At 40.7% G+C, this 16,730-nt stretch overlaps 1 protein-coding gene across 1 annotated transcript in view; it reads right to left on the bottom strand.

The window, feature by feature from the left end:
• Positions 1-16,728, bottom strand: part of EHBP1 (EH domain binding protein 1) — a 387,100-nt gene extending 370,372 nt beyond the window's left edge. Inside the window, exon 1 of the mRNA XM_024999431.2 lies at positions 16,537-16,728. The gene's annotated coding sequence lies outside the window, so the exon portion shown is untranslated. The remainder of the gene's footprint in view (positions 1-16,536) is intronic.
• Positions 16,729-16,730: the final 2 nt, after the last annotated feature.

Below are 16,730 nucleotides of genomic sequence, written 5' to 3'. Positions count from 1 at the left end.
TTTTTAAAAATCTGCTACTAGATATGTCACTTCATTACTTTTGTGAGGGTAACATTCCAATGAGAAAGAATGCTGAGGAATCTTTTCCAGAATCTACCTTTCTATGAATAGCCCCATCTGCCAGTCTGTGTACTTACTTGAGCTAGAGGAACCTGGCGGGCTACAGACCACGGAGTTGCAAGAGTCAGACATGACTTAGCAATTAAACCACCACTGCCACAAAGTGCGGATAGTTCAGCAGGGACTACTCTGAGGCTGAATCACTCTTGCTATCTTTCCTTGAATCTCCTCAACCCCAAATTTTATAAAGATATGCTCACTCTTGTCTCCTTCATCATTCCATTGCTGGTCTCTGTCAAATTCTGGAGCCCTTGAGGAGTATCTTTAAAGGAGTATCTTTTTTCTTTGTATTGGAATGCTCACAAACAGTTTCAGAGAACATAGCTGGCCTCTTGTATTTAGGTTGGCACATCAATCCATTAAAAAAACAAGCAGAAAAGTTCAATGAGAAATTACTATGCCATGTTATATTTTATCAGATGTAGGTAAGAATACCAGAAAATTAGGCAAACAATAAGTGCTTACTTACTGCTACTGCTACTGCTAAGTCACTTCAGTTGTGTCCAACTCTGTGTGACCCCATAGATGGCAGCCCACCAGGCTTCCCCATCCCTGGGATTCTCCAGGCAAGAACACTGGAGTGGGTTGCCATTTCCTTCTCTAATGCATGAAAGTGAAAAATGAAAGTGAAGTCGCTCAGTCGTGTCTGACTCTTCGAAACCCCATGGACTGCAGCCTACCAGGCTCCTCCATCCATGGGATTTTCCAGGCAAGAGTACTGGAGTGGGGTGCCATTGCCTTCTCTGAAGTGCTTACTTAGAACTCCTAAATAGTCTATACTTCTACACAGAGGGGAACCCCATACATCACAACTCACCCATACATCATCTGAGAACCTCAGAAACTCTGCTCATACCACCGGAATTACCTAAGTCTATTTTGCACTACTGGAAGACTGCACATTGGTCAACAGAGAGATGGGTCCAAGGCAAAACAGTTCCTGAACTTTATTAATTCTGATTTCTGAGCCAAGAAAGATTTTCCCCCTCCCTCCATCAATAGGAGGATTGTCTTAGGATTTGAAGAAAGGCAGTATTTAAATAAAATAGTTTACTTACATTTTGAAAAGTGAAGAAGGAGTAATCACAGAAAGACAGTGTTTAGAACTAGAAAAAATCCTAGAGAAAATTTAATTCAAACCCCCTTCTTAAGAATAAAGAAAAAGAGACTAAGAAATGGCTTGTGCCTGCTTAGGTCAAAACAGCTCGAAGTGAAGAAGTCATAGTGAGTAACAGGAAGAGTATTATCTTTGTGGTTGACAATGTGGATTTGAATACAGCTCTTCTAGGAACTATTTAAATGGTTTCCTTGTATAAAAAGCAGGAATACCAGGAATACCTGTTTTCTAGAGTTATTGTGAAGAGTAAATTATATAACTTACATTAAGTGCCTAGAATGGTTGCCGGCCCTCAGTAAGTGCTTGGCAAATATTAACGTCAGACAAACGAGAATCTTTTGACTCCAACTCTTGTATACTGCACTGCACTATTAAGGCAGCTAGCCAAAAGGAGTCAAACATTTGCTTAAAATATGGGATTCCAAATAAAAGCAAATGTGTGCAACCTCACTCAAAGAATGTTTTTAAAATATCTACTAATTATTAATGCCAGCAATAACACCCAGTCCTTTTCAGAGGAAATTAAACGTTCCACTTTTCTCAGTGATTTTAGCTGTTTTCAGATACACACAGTTCAGTACAAAGAGATGACACAAGGGACTTTTTATCTGCAATGCAGAGAGCAAGACGGAGACAATTTACATCCGAACTTGCCGTTAGCCCATATGGCATGTATTCATCACTTAGTGAGTTCAGTGCCCTATCTTTAGAGCTTCAGTGATCAGGGTAGAAACTGCCCACTTATTTATGCTTGGTTTATTTATGTTTGTCTGGACTGAAAATATAGGGAGAGGAAGAGGTGAAGGAAATCACCACTCTCTGCAAGAATCCGCTCTGGAGTCAGGAATCCAGGGTTAATGCAGACTGTCCAGGAATAGTAGCCTGTGTCCTAAAGAGTAGGCAAAATGCAGATGACCTGAGGTGCATTATTTATGGGTTGCAATCTGTATGTTATTCCTGTCTGTCCCACAAAGGACTTAGCTGTGGTTAAATGTAGAGCTGTCTTCCTTTTGTTCAGTACAAAGCCTCACTCACACCGGGCAAGTGGGAATTTGCAGTTAACATGTGATCACTTGGTTTGTATCAGCAACAGGACAAGTTGCTCTCAAAGGTTGAATCAGGAACTAACCAACCCTCTTCCCGTGCCCCTCCTTCAGGGAGTGGTAATGGAGAGAGAAGTACTGTATTCTTCTTTCCCTATTGAAAAGTAAATTAATAAAAGGTTCCCACTGAAAGTCAAAGAATCAGTCTCTTATACACAAAAGGAATTTTGATGTTCCTCCAATTTTTTGCTTCAAAAGATATATAAATCTTTCAAGATAGAAGAATATGGTCTTCTACCCTTCAATTATCATAATGGTCTTGGTGATAGGAAAGAGGGTATTCTGAAATATACACCGACATCCTCCCCATTATAGTATTAAGCATATATTTAGCTCTAGAACTTGAACCCTGGAGCAAAATATAACTTCCGGAATATTGAGAATTATGGATTGTTATGAGTTGAATTGTGTCGCCACCCCTTCAAATCCATATGTTAAAATCCTAACCCCCAGTACCTCAGGATGTGACCTTATTTGGAATTAGGGTTATTGCAAAGGTTGTTTAGATGAGGTCATTAGAGTGGACCCTAATCTAATATGACTGGTGTCCTTACAAAAAGGGAAAATTTCTCTCTCCTCTCATCTCTCTCCCTATCACTTTCCCTCTTCCCCTCCTTTCCCATGCCCTCATTCCTTCTTTCCTTCCTTCATTTTCTGCTGGACTTCATGGAAAAGAGAGACTGGAAGACAGAAACAGGATTTTTCTTTTTAGCCATTGACGGACTATAATGTTTTCTGTATTATTTAAAAAAATACAAATCCTTGTTAAAAAGGCATATCCATATATATTTGTGATGCTGCTGCTGCTGCTGCTAAGTCGCTTCAGTCATGTCCGACTCTGTGCGACCCCATGGACTGCAGCCCTCCAGGCTCCCCCGTCCCTGGGATTCTCCAGGCAAGAACACTGGAGTGGGTTGCCATTTCCTTCTCCAATGCATGAAAATGAAAAGTGAAAGTGAAGTCGCTCAGTCATGTCTGACCCTTAGCGACCCCATGGACTGCAGCCTACCAGGCTCCGCCATGGGATTTTCCAGGCAAGAGTACTGGAGTGGGGTGTGATAAAGTTTGGTAATAGTGGGCAAAAGAGGCTGCCCAAGGGAAACTACTTCCTTCTCCATGTGCTCAAAATCATATCAATGGTCTGGACTTCCCTGGGGTCCAGTGGTTAAGAATCCACTTGTCAATGCAGGGGACAAGGGTTGGACCCATGGTCCAGGAAGATTCCACATGCTTTGGGGCAACTAAGCCTGTGTGCTACAACTACAGAGCCCACACCCCACGACTACTGAAGCCTATGCTCCTGGAGCCTGTGCTCTGCAACAAGAGAGCAATTGCAATGAGAAACCAGGCAATGCAACTAGAGAAAAGACCCCACTCGCCACAACTGGAGAAAGCCTACTTGCAGCAACGAAGATCTAGCACAGCCAAAACTGATAAATAAATAAAAAATTTAAAAACTCATTGAAATGGACATGTGCATACTACTATATTTAAAGCGGATAACCAACAAGGACCTACTATATAGCACATGGAACTCTGCTCAGTGTTATGTGGCAGCCTGGATGGGAGGAGATGGATACATGCATATGTATGGTTGAGTCCATTTGCTGTTCATTTGAAACTATCACAAGATTGTTAATCAGCTATACCCCAATACAAAATAAAAATTTTAAAAACCCCAAAAACCTCAGTGGCTCATTTCAGGCTCTTAAAGAGAACTCCAGTCTTTCACTTGTTTCTCCCACTGTGGCTTTTTCACTCTTTGACTAAAGAACCTATTTTTCAACTTGCTATTAATAATAGCTAATAACTTTAACTTGCTAATAATTTTCAACTTGCTAATAACTTTATTTGTCTAAACCTATCCACATCTAAACTTATCCACCCACCTCAAAAAAGCAGCAGAAGCAACTTTCTACTACCACATTTTCTTGCTCACCAAAGAGTAATTCCGCTTGTCCATCCCCTACCTCCACGCAGAAAGAAGTTTAACCCAGGTTTTGACTAATGTCCCCTCTCTTTTCTATCCATTGCCACAAAATGAGTCTCTAGGACTATCCTTGGCAATTGCTTTCATCTGAGGGCAGTGATACAGATTGAACTCTGACAGGGATACAGCATCAAGGCCACTGACACTTCATCTGAATAGCTAGGCACACCCACACACTCTCCCAGAGTTTCTGTCTGTTCCCTAAGATGACACTAGCAGATAGCATTTTCCAATTTGTGTGCACTTGTGCAAGGTAAGGCCACTCTGAGATCTTCCTGTGAGGTCTTGTGCTTAGTGTGCCTGACATCTGTTCTTGGACTGAAGAGCGTCAAAACCCCAGAACTACTTGGTGTTCTTAACGCTGCTTCATCATCCATGATGGGCCTGAAGCTTTTGTTCATAAAATGGCAAACTCTGGACCTCCAGGTTCTAGGGTCTATAGCTCGCAGTAGTGTCCTAGTGTGATATTACCACATCATGTAAAGCTGTTCTAGGCAAGTGGATATCTGTCATTTCTGCCTGCCCAACAATCATTCCTCCCCTTCTCATGTTTTCCCACTTTCTGTCTTTGTAATTTAGATGCTGACCTTACTTACCCACCTCTGTGTCCCTACTATTAGTGAAAGGAAGTACACATATCCTAAGCCAAGCCAATGAAACTTGTTCTGAAACTGCTGGGAAAAAGGTGCTGTCTCTATTTGACTTAAAGTATATAAGCCTGGAGTTTCTAGGAGCCACTAGATGAAGGGACTCTCCAGAGAAAAAAGCCAAGATGAGAGAGAGTGAGATCAAGGGAAGTAGGGTGGGGTGGGAATGAGGTCTTGACATCATCTTCATCTCTGGGGTCAACCAAGCCTGAAATTTTCAGTTATGTAAGCCAACAAACCCCCTTTGCTCAGGCCATTTTGCAATGGCATTTGCAACCAACAGTATCCTAATATATCCATTGTTTCATTTGACCTTTCTTCTATCTTCTACTCCCTGCTTAGTCTACATAGCTATTTTTGTTCTTGTCCACTAAATTGACATGTTTAGCACCTCCTAACTGTGTTGGGATGAATTTTACTTCAATGTTCGTAGGGTGTTTGGTGAAATCTGCAGTTGCTAAGTTTATTTTTCCACTTGTAGAATTTATAGTTGGCTGAGGATGAAAGTGTTTCCCCAAATCCAGAATGTTTTGTTCTAGAGTCAGGCAGTATAGCTGTCTAGAAGGTAAGAAAACATCATCACTCGTTATAGGCCTATGACCTATGTAAGAGCATCTGTCAGTCAAATTCCTAAATGTCAGGATGATCTGGATTTATTTCTAGGCTTTGTCAATCAGTTTATCACATGCTAACTGCTAAAACAGAATCCAGTGACATCCTCATTCCAGACTGAGTATAGGATTTCCTTCATGTGAGCTTGTGTGTTACTTTGGTTTTGTAGCTGCTATAGAAATAATCAAAACCACTATGAGGTACCATTTCACACCAGTCAGAATGGCTGCGATCCAAAAGTCTACAAGCAATAAATGCTGGAGAGGGTGTGGAGAAAAGAGAACCCTCTTACACTGTTGGTGGGAATGCAAACTAGTACAGCCATTATGGATAACAGTGTGGAGATTCCTTAAAAAACTGGAAATAGAACTGCCTTATGACCCAGCAATCCCACTGCTGGGCATACACACTGAGGAAACCAGAATTGAAAGAGACACATGTACCCCAAAGTTCATCGCAGCACTGTTTATAATAGCCAGGACATGGAAGCAACCTAGATGTCCATCAGCAGATGAATGGATAAGAAAGCTGTGGTACATATACACAATGGAGTATTACTCAGCCATTAAAAAGAATACATTTGAATCAGTTCTAATGAGGTGGATGAAACTGGAGCCTATTATACAGAGTGAAGTAAGCCAGAAAGAAAAACACCAATACAGTATACTAATGCATATATATGGAATTTAGAAAGATGGTAACAATAACCCTATATACGAAACAGCAAAAGAGACACTGATGTATAGAACAGTCTTTTGGATTCTGTGGGAGAGGGAGAGGGTGAGATGATTTGGGAGAATGGCACTGAAACATGTATAATATCATATATGAAATGAGTCACCAGTCCAGGTTCGATGCACGATACTGGATGCTTGGGGCTGGTGCACTGGGATGACCCAGAGGGATGGTATGGGGAAGGAGGAGGGTTCAGGATGGGGAACACATGTATACCTGTGGCAGATTCATGTTGATATATGGCAAAACCAATACAATATTGTAAAGTTAAAAAAATAAAATAAAAATAAAAACAAAACAAAAAAAGAAATAACTATTCACAATGGATACATCTGGAAAAAAAAATCCCAATAAGTAGAAAATAAGGCTATTAATCCAAATGCACTGGCAAAACTTCTTCTTAGCAACTTTCAAGCAAGGGAGAAGAAGAGAATGACAGCAATCACTACCTAGACAATATCTCCCACCACTGACGATGGACATACAGACTATTAATTTAGTACTTCTTATAACACATCCTACTGAAGAATCAAAATATCTTAGAATTGGAGAGGCCATGCTGTCATGCAGTTTGATTTTACTCAGAATGTAGGTATGCCCTCCATATCCTTCCTCAACAGCAACCCAGACTCCTTCCAAACATCAAAATACCTTCAGAAGTGGGTATTACTGCCATTGAAGGAGAGTTCTCCTTTATGGAAAGCATTCTCTTGTGCTGATCCACAGATTCTGTCCCTATAACTTTGGAACATCAGAATTTAAGGGAACATATGGATCATTCAGACAAACAACTTCATTTTTTGCTCAGTGATCTGTCTTCTGGAACAGAGTATCTAATCATCTCTGAAACAATCCTTTCAATATTTTATGAAGCATTTGTGTTTTTCCCATCCCATTCTTTTCCTCTGGGATAAATAAACCCAGGTGCTCTACATCTTTCTTATTCTGGTCAAAATTATCTGAGATGCTCCCCTAAATTCCTGCCCTCTTTGTTGTTCAGTCACAAGTTGTGTCTGACTCTTTGTCACCCCATGGACGGCAGCACACCAGGCTCCTCTGTCTCCACTATCTCCTGGAGTTTGTTCGAATTCATGTCCATTGAGTTGGTGATGCTGTCTAACCATCTCATTCTCTGCTGCCCTATTCTCCTTTTGCCTTCAATCTTTCCCAGAATTGGGGTCTTTTCCAATGAGTCAGCTCTTTGCATCAGGTGGCCAAAGTATTAGAGCTTCAGCTTCAGCAATAGTCTAGTAACCCTTATGATTCCTTAACATTGCACTACTGCTCATTCAGAGACTAGGTATTTCCTTCCAGGTACAAAACTAATCGGGAAAAAAAACAATTTTTTTCAGTATTTTATGTCTTTCTAGGTATTTTATAGGTTTATGTAGAACTACTAATTTACGTACTTCTCCATAATAGTTCTACCCATTTAAGCACAATAGGTTTGGTTATAAATGGCCTGTCAACATTTCTAGTGGAGCCAGATTTTCTACACATAAATTTGTCAGACTTCAAAACTGTCAAGAGCATAGAACTGTGCTATCCAAGAACCCTTAGCAGCTACTTAGACTACTGGTTCATTTCAGTCACATAATCTTACATGTATTCAGGTTTTTAAGTACTTAATATTCTCATACCTGGCAGCTCAGATGGTAAAGAATCTGCGCGCAATGTGTGAGGCTGGGTTCGATTCCTGTCGGGAAGATCCCCTGGGGAAGAGAATGGCAACCCACTCCAGTATTCTTGCCTGGAGAATTCCATGGATAGTGGAGCCTGGTGGTCTATAGTCCAGGGGGTCACAAAAAGTCAGACAGGACTGAGTGACTAACACTAACACACACATTGCTGTATTTGATATTTGCTATCACTCTGGGGAGAAAGTTGGGCAATGTGTTATTCTCCCCACTTTGCAGATGAGGTGCAATGACACCCTGAGGTTAGGTAATCACAGGTTAGAGGTAGAGACAGGACTCAAGTCCCATGACTCCTGACTTTCAGACTAATGCTTTGTTTTCTCCATAGGCTTTGTCATCAAGTAATCTCACACTCCTCCCCTAAGTAGCACTACTGCATATCAGCTCTCTGAAAGGGCGCAAGTTTAACACCTTTCACCTGTCAGCGGCCACCCAGGGAAAAACCCAGCTCTTCTGACTACTAGAGTCCAGCCATCTCTCATTAAACTCCAGTACTTCACTCTTCTTCCTCCTGTGTTTTGCGCAACCCGTTCTGAAACCAGCAAACACACAGCAGTGTTGGAGGCAATAATAATCTTTAAGTGCCCACTTCCCCTTCCTCTCCATCCCCACCCCACAAATACGCTAATAGGAAGCAGAGCTTTCATTTGCCAAACATTGCAAGAAAGAGCATGATGAATTTTAGGTCATAAGATAATTGTGAGTAATGATGGAGAAGGAAAACAAAATTCTTAATCTGAAGAACTCTCCAGGGAGACCATGAGGCTTCCCTCTTGTCTTTCACCCTTGCCTTGAACGCAGTTCACTTCTCTTTAGGTTCAATAACTTGAGGAAAGAGGGAGCGTGGAGCTGGGTGAGGACTGTAAGTGAAGCAAGGGAGCACTAAAAGTGAGAAAGGAGGAATTCTGCATTATCCTGGGCAGTACATTGTGCTAGGCAGTGTTTACAGGAGTTAATCTCCAGCTAGGAACAGAACTTTCCTTTCCCATCTCATGAACTCTCCTTAATCCAGCGAGAGGGTTCATAAAGAAGACAGAAGGCTGGAGAACGTTTTCCTTTAAAATTCTTCTGTGGTTGATAAAAACCAAAGATAAAGAGGAACAAAGCCCTCAACATTTGGAAAGAAAATTTCCTCCAATGACTTTACCTGAATTTGGATGGGGGCAGGGGAAGGGGGATATTTTCATAGTGGGGGTGTGTGGATTAATGTTTTCAGCGTGCTACTGACAAATGCTCAGATGAAGCATGCTGTGTCCTCTTGCTTTCGGGGTTTGCCAAGACTAAAATATAGTCCAGAACTCTGCTAAACTGTGGTTTTAGCTCTAGACCTCTAGACATTTGGCACAAAGCTCTTTGTTGATGATGGTTTGGGATTTAACTTTGAAATCAAGTTGTTACATAATGTAATGATTCAAATTCCTGTGTATCCTAGTGCCCATCATCATTTTATTTTTTAAAAATATGTTTATGTCAATATGACTTTTAGACTTTGTACTTAGATTCTCTGTCTTATGTCTTTTATTGCTTTTGAGAAATTTGAAAAATTTTTTAAATATTTTCAAGAGGGAAGAGGCATGAGATTTTCTAGGACCCATGCTTTGGGTGCTAGCTACCTACTAGAACCTTAGGACAAGACACTAGGATGTTAAGAGGGCTGATTGGGGTTTGGTGGAGTGGGGGAAGACATAAAAGAGATGGAAAATAAAAATAATTTAAAGGAAAAATGTGAATGCTAGAGTAACTAAACTATCAAAGGGATGACAACTGCTCAAAATTCATTAGGTATAGGTACCAGTGATGTAAAATTTACAGTGGATAAGGAAAAGCCTCTTGACCTAATTTCAGATTACTATCTTGGCTTTCTCAGGGAAGTTATGGTATTGTCAAGCTTTTCATACTTACGTCGGTTATGAAAACAGCAGAACCAGACAAGAGGTCTCTGGGTTCCTGAACTGACTGATAGGTGTGATATTGATTTTATCAATTTTCCATTATTTGGGGATCAATTAAACTTGTTTGAGCTGTTGTGGGGGACCCAATAAAAAGGGGACCCCCTTTGCTTTAAGACTATGCTGGTAAAATGCAAAGCATATGCTTTGGGGTCAGAAGATGGAGCATGGAGTCTAGGAAGTCCCTGACTAGCCTAACTACCTTGAATGAGTCTTTTAGCCTCTCTAAGGCTCAGCATTATCTGTATTTTAAAAAGTCTAGTAATAATGGCTGTTTTTGAGCTCAAATACGCTAACACATATGAATGCAGTTACGAAAGCTAAAGAGCTAGTTACTATTTTTATTGTTTTATAATATTGAGCTTAAGTTACAAATTAAAAGACGAACCAAAATAATAAACCATACTCTCTCTGTCTTAGGGAGAAAAAAAGATGTGCATGAATATTGCTTTTACTGTATTTCTCCCTTTTTACTTCATTTGGATCTTTGAAAAGCTGCATTCTTCTGCTATTAGGGCTTTACCCTCTAAGGCTTCTGTATTTGATGTCTTTAGACCTTACACTCAGGTTAAGAACTAAGAAAAAACATAACTTAGAGCAAGTTATGGAACTTGACCATAGCCCTTGGGAATTTAAATTCCACTGACTACAGGTGGGACCATGTTTTCTTTCTGTTTTTCAGTTTGTTTGTTTTTTTAATTTTTAAAAGCAATGTGGTTTCTGCCTCCTCTTCTAGTAATACAATGGCTTGGGCTTTTGTGAGTTAATAAAGCACTAAAAAAACACAAAAATAATGGATCTCGTACAATTTGACAACTCCCACATAGAAATTGCCCAACCACAGAGTCCTATGGGATCATGATCGATGTGCCAGAGACATGGGCTAACCCACAGCTTTATTCATACCAAATAGTCATTCAATCACCCAGAGAAAATCAAATAAAGGTAACAATTGACACTATTATTGCCATTTTTGAATGTGCATTCTTAAAAGGAGTATGTCAACTCAGCAAATTGTCTTTGTGAAATAGCACAATATCAACTCATCTCTCTCAATAGTTACTAAGCAAGAAATCAAGATTAATACTTTTTAGGTGCCAAACTAAATTTCTTTCAATATCTGTATCTTCAATTATATAGTACTATTTACTAAAGTTTCTTCTCCAGGGGATCTTCCCAACCCAGGGATCAAACCTGGGTCTCCCACATTGCAGGCAGATTCTTTACCATCTGAGCCACTAGAGAAGCTTTACTAAAAGTTTACTTGAAGCCAATTATCGCTTTATCAAATGGGACACTTAACAATGATTAATGATGGTATAAAGCTTATAATGGGCTTTCCTGGTGGCTCAGCAGTAAAGAATCCATCTGCCAATATAGGAGACGTGGGTTTGATCCCTGGTTAGGGAAGATCCCCTGGAGAAGGAAATGGTAACCCACTTCAGTATTCTTGCCTGGTAAATCCCATGGACAGAGGAGCCCCGAGGGCTATAATCCAAGAGGTCATAAAGAGTTGGACACGACTTAGTGACTAAACAGTAACAACAAAATCTTGTAATAAAGTATTCATAAAATTACATCACAGGATAGATTTAGAACTGCTTTTTGATGAGGATAGCTCTATTTTGGCCTGCTTCACTTAAGAAACTTTGGATTCTTAACAATAGCCAGATGATTTTCTCTTGACTGAATTCAAACCCAAAATTCTCAGAATAAGAAGACGTCTCTCCATAGTTTCTTCCTTCTAGATGGCCTTTTTGCAGTAATAGTAGTTTTTTCTTGATGGCATTTCAAGAAATTGAAGAAAGACTATATTTTGTATCTAAGCTCTTCTCTTCGCACATTCTGACTTTGCCAAAATGAAAGCACATTATTGGATTTGTCTCTAAATTTCAAGATTATTTCAATATCATTTCAATATCCTTAGGCTATCACTCATCTTCTCTGGTTGGGAGCAGGAGGTAGCTACCTTCAGTATACCAATGAAAAAAGCAACACCCCACGACTTCCTGGAGTATCTCAAGGGCTATAATTTGCTCATGTGGGGACTTTCATTTTTTAATTTTTAATTGATGTATAGTTGATTTGTAATAACATATAAGTTATGGGTGTACAACAATAATTCACAATTTTTTAAAGGTTATGCTCCATTTATATGTGTGTGTGCTCAATCACTTCAGTCATGTCTGACTTTTTGCAACCCCATGGACTGTAGCCCACCAGGCTCCTCTGTCCATGGGATTTTCCTGGCAAGAATACTGGTGTGGGTTGCCATGCCCTCCTCCAGGATATTGTCCCAACCCAGGGATCAAACCCACGTCTCCTGCAGTGCAGGTGGATTCTTTACCACTGAGCCACCAGGGATATGGGCTCTATTCCCTGTGCTACACAATATATCCTTGTAGCTTATTTATTTTATACATAGTTTATATCACTTAATTCCCAACCCCTATCTTGTCCCTCCCTCTCCTCTCTCCCCAGTGGAAACCACTACTATAGCCTATTCTCTACATCTGTGAGTCTGCATTTGCTTTGTTATATTCACTCAGATCAGATCAGATCAGATCAGATCAATCTCTCAGATGTGTCCGACTCTGCGACCCCATGAATAGCAGCATGCCAGGCCTCCCTGTCTATCACCAACTCCCGGAGTACACTCAGACTCACGTCCATCGAGTCAGTGATGCCATCCAGCCATCTCATCCTCTGTCATCCCCTTCTCCTCCTGCCCCCAATCCCTCCCAGCATCAGAGTCTTTTCCAATGAGTCAATTCTTCGCATGAGGTGGCCAAAGTACTGGAGTTTCAGCTCTAGCATCATTCCTTCCAAAGAAATCCCAGGGCTGATCTCCTTCAGAATGGACTGTTTGGATCTCCTTGCAGTCCAAGGGACTCTCAAGAGTCTTCTCCAACACCACAGTTCAAAGGCATCAATTCTTTGGCACTCAGCCTTCTTCATAGTCCAACTCTCACATCCATTCATGACCACAGGAAAAACCATAGCCTTGACTAGATGAACCTTTGTTGGCAAAATAATGCTCTGCTTTTGAATATGCTATCTAAGTTGGTCATAACTTTCCTTCCAAGGAGTAAGCGTCTTTTAATTTCATGGCTGCAGTCACCATCTGCAGTGATTTTGGAGCCCAGAAAAATAAAGTCTGACACTGTTTCCACTGTTTCCCCATCTATTTCCCATGAAGTGATGGGACGGGATGCCATGATCTTCGTTTTCTGAATGTTGAACTTTAAGCCAACTTTTTCACTCTCCACTTTCACCTTCATCAAGAGGCTTTTTAGTTCCTCTTCACTTTCTGCCATAAGGGTGGTGTCATCTGCATATCTGAGGTTATTGATATTTCTCTCGGCAATCTTGATTCCAGCTTGTGTTTCTTCCAGTCCAGCCTTTCTCATGATGTACTCTGCATAGAAGTTAAATAAACAGGGTGACAATATACAGCCTTGACGAACTCCTTTTCCTATTTGGAACCAGTCTGTTGTTCCATGTCCAGTTCTAACTGTTGCTTCCTGACCTGCATACAAATTTCTCAAGAGGCAGATCAGGTGTTCTGGTATCCCCATCTCTTTCAGAATTTTCCACAGTTTATTGTGATGCACACAGTCAAAGGTTTTGGCATAGTCAATAAAGCAGAAATAGATGTTTTTCTGGAACTCTCTTGCTTTTTCCATGATCCAGCAGATGTTGGCAATTTGATCTCTGGTTCCTCTGCCTTTCTGAAACCAGCTTGAACATCACGAAGTTCACAGTTCACATATTGCTGAAGCCTGGCTTGGAAAATTTTAAGCATTACTTTACTAGCGTGTGAGATGAGTGCAATTGTGAGGTAGTTTGAGCATTCTTTGGCATTGCCTTCCTTTGGGACTGGAATGCAAACTGACCTTTTCCAGTCCTGTGGCCACTGCTGAGTTTTCCAAATTTGCTGGTATATTGAGTGCAGCACTTTCACAGCATCATCTTTCAGGATTTGGAATAGCTCAACTGGAATTCTATCACCTCCACTAGCTTTGTTCGTAGTGATGCTTTCTAAGGCCCACTTGACTTCACATTCCAGGATGTCTGGCTCTAGGTCAGTGATCACACCATTGTGATTATCTGGGTCGTGAAGATCTTTTTTGTACAGTTCTTCTGTGTATTCTTGCCACCTCTTCTTAATATATTCTGCTTCTGTTAGGTCCATATCATTTCTGTCCTTTATCGAGCCCATCTTTGCATGAAATGTTCCTTTGGTATCTCTGATTTTCTTGACGAGATCTCTAGTCTTTCCCATTCTGTTGTTTTCCTCTATTTATTTGCCTTGATTGCTGAAGAAGGCTTTCTTATCTCTTCTTGCTATTCTTTGGAACTCTGCATTCAGATGTTTATATCTTTCCTTATTTTTTAGATACTACATATAAGTGATAACATACAGTGTCTGTCTTTCTCTGTCTGATTTATTTCATTAAGCATAAAACTCTTCAAGTCCATCCATGCTGCAAACAGCAAAATTTCATTCTTTTTTATGGATAAGTAGTATTCCACTGTGAATACTTCTTTATCCATCAACTATTGATGGATATTTAGGTTGGTTCCATATCTTGGCTACTGTAAATAATGCTGCATGAGCATTAGGGTGCATGCTGCTGCTGCTGTTGCTGCTGCTGCTAAGTCACTACAGTCGTGTCCAACTCTGTGCGACCCCATAGACGGCAGCCCACCAGGCTCCCCGTCCCTGGGATTCTCCAGGCAAGAACACTGGAGTGGGTTGCCATTTCCTTCTCCAGTGCATGAAAGTGAAAAGTGAAAGTGAAGTTGCTCAGTCGTGTCCGACTCCTAGCCACCCCATGGACTGCAGCCCACCAGGCCCCTCCATCCATGGGATTTTCCAGGCAAGAGTACTGGAGTGGGGTGCCATCTCCTTCTCCGATTAGGGTGCATATATCTTTTCAAATTAGTGTTTTCTTTTTTTGGATATATAACCAAATTCTACAGGAGTAGGTTTGCTGGGTCATATGGTAGTTCTATTTTTAATTTTTTAAGAACTCTCCATACTGTTTTCCACAGTAGCTTCACCAATTTATATTCCCACCAACAGTGTACAAAGGTACCCCTTTCCCCACATTCTCACCAACACTGGTTACTATGGTCTTTTTGATGACAGCCATTCTGTTGGTGTGAGGTACTATCTCATTGGTTTTGATTTCCATTTCTCTGTTGACTAGCAATGTTGAGCACTTTTCACTTGGCTATTAGTCACCTGTATTTCTTCTTTGGAAAAGCGTCTATTCAGATCTTCTGCCCAATTTTTAATTGGGTTGCTTGTTTTATGTGTGTGTGTTAGGCAGTATGAGTTGTTTACGTATTTTGGATATTAACCCCTTACTGGTCATACCGATATGCCATATATGGGCCCTTTAAAATCATTTACTAAAGGCATTCTGTGTAGGCAGACAAGTTACAAAAAGATTTCTCTTCCCTGGCACTAGGGTTTATAGTCAGTGAAGGACAGCTGTGTCAGTAACTGTCTGCCCTGGCAGGGCACCTTGGCACAATACATGAACCAGACTGCCCTATAGGGCACCCTTGGGACGTGACCACTTTGAATAACTCCTTCCTCATCCATGCCCAAGCCACAGGTGTCTGATAAGATACTGCAGGCATCATTTCCTCAGTACCAGAAATCTCTCTAATTTCTGCCTCCCGGGCTTCCTTCACATATTCACTCTCTTTTGGTCTCTGTATTTCTTTCCATCCTATTAAAAGAAGCCCAAGTTCATCCCTCTCTTCCCAGTGGTTCTCAGACTTTTTTGATTGAGGCCCATGTGGGTGGGGTAATAGGCTCTAAGACTCATGTACTCCAGTCTTTCCTGCTTCTTAAAGAATTCCCTGATAGCAAAGAACTGTTGCTATGTAAGTATATTGTGTGCATATTGCGTGAATACCTGTTTTAGCTACATTGGTTTGGATGGTTCCCATGTGTACTACAATCCATATTTGTTTTAATGTTTTGTTATAGAAAACTTACACGTCATAAATTGAGTTAACCTCTAGAGATACCACTGTCTTACTGTAAGCGTTAATCAAATAATCTGTATCAAACAGATAATGATGGAGATAAATGAAGGGTAACATAATTAAAAACAAGGAATAGTAACCATTGAAAAGTACTGATGCGACAATACAGCACTGATACTAATAACAAAGCTATCTTCCTAAAAATTGAGGCTACTTCAACAATCTGTCCCTGAACCTTGATAGTAGGAGCTTTGCAAATATGGCCAAGTGTTGCCTGGCAACCAGGTGAATAGTAAGTTTTCACCTCAGTAAACTATAGTAATGTGCTAAAATTTTATTTATGAATACCAAATATGACTAACTCTTAACAACTCAACAGTTATTAATAGCCTTCAGACACACAAACACACACACACTCATACACACACTCACACACAAAATCTAGGGCATCAAGGGCCAGTTGCTAGTAAGATCCAAAGAAAAGACTTGTATTCTGGGATCAGTATGTGGGACATCAGGAGGATGCTTGCTGCCTACCAGGTGGCTATGCTCCATACCTTAAAATTCATCACTGCATAGGTGGTTGACTTGGCTTTTTGACTCAGCTTCTCAAGATGTTGGATCACATTTCCTGTTTCATCCTTTGCTGCTACAGGCACATCCTGACCTTGTACCCTAGCCAGCTCCACAATGCTCCCTGGCTGGACCTCCAAACCCCTAGTCTCTCACTGGAGTCCCTCTCTGGGAAGGA

This window comes from Bos taurus, chromosome 11 (genome assembly GCF_002263795.3).
Source record: "Bos taurus isolate L1 Dominette 01449 registration number 42190680 breed Hereford chromosome 11, ARS-UCD2.0, whole genome shotgun sequence".
Lineage (NCBI taxonomy): Eukaryota > Metazoa > Chordata > Mammalia > Artiodactyla > Bovidae > Bos > Bos taurus.
The sequence above is the reverse complement of the archived record's forward strand: the minus strand, read 5'-3'. Positions and strand labels throughout refer to the sequence as shown.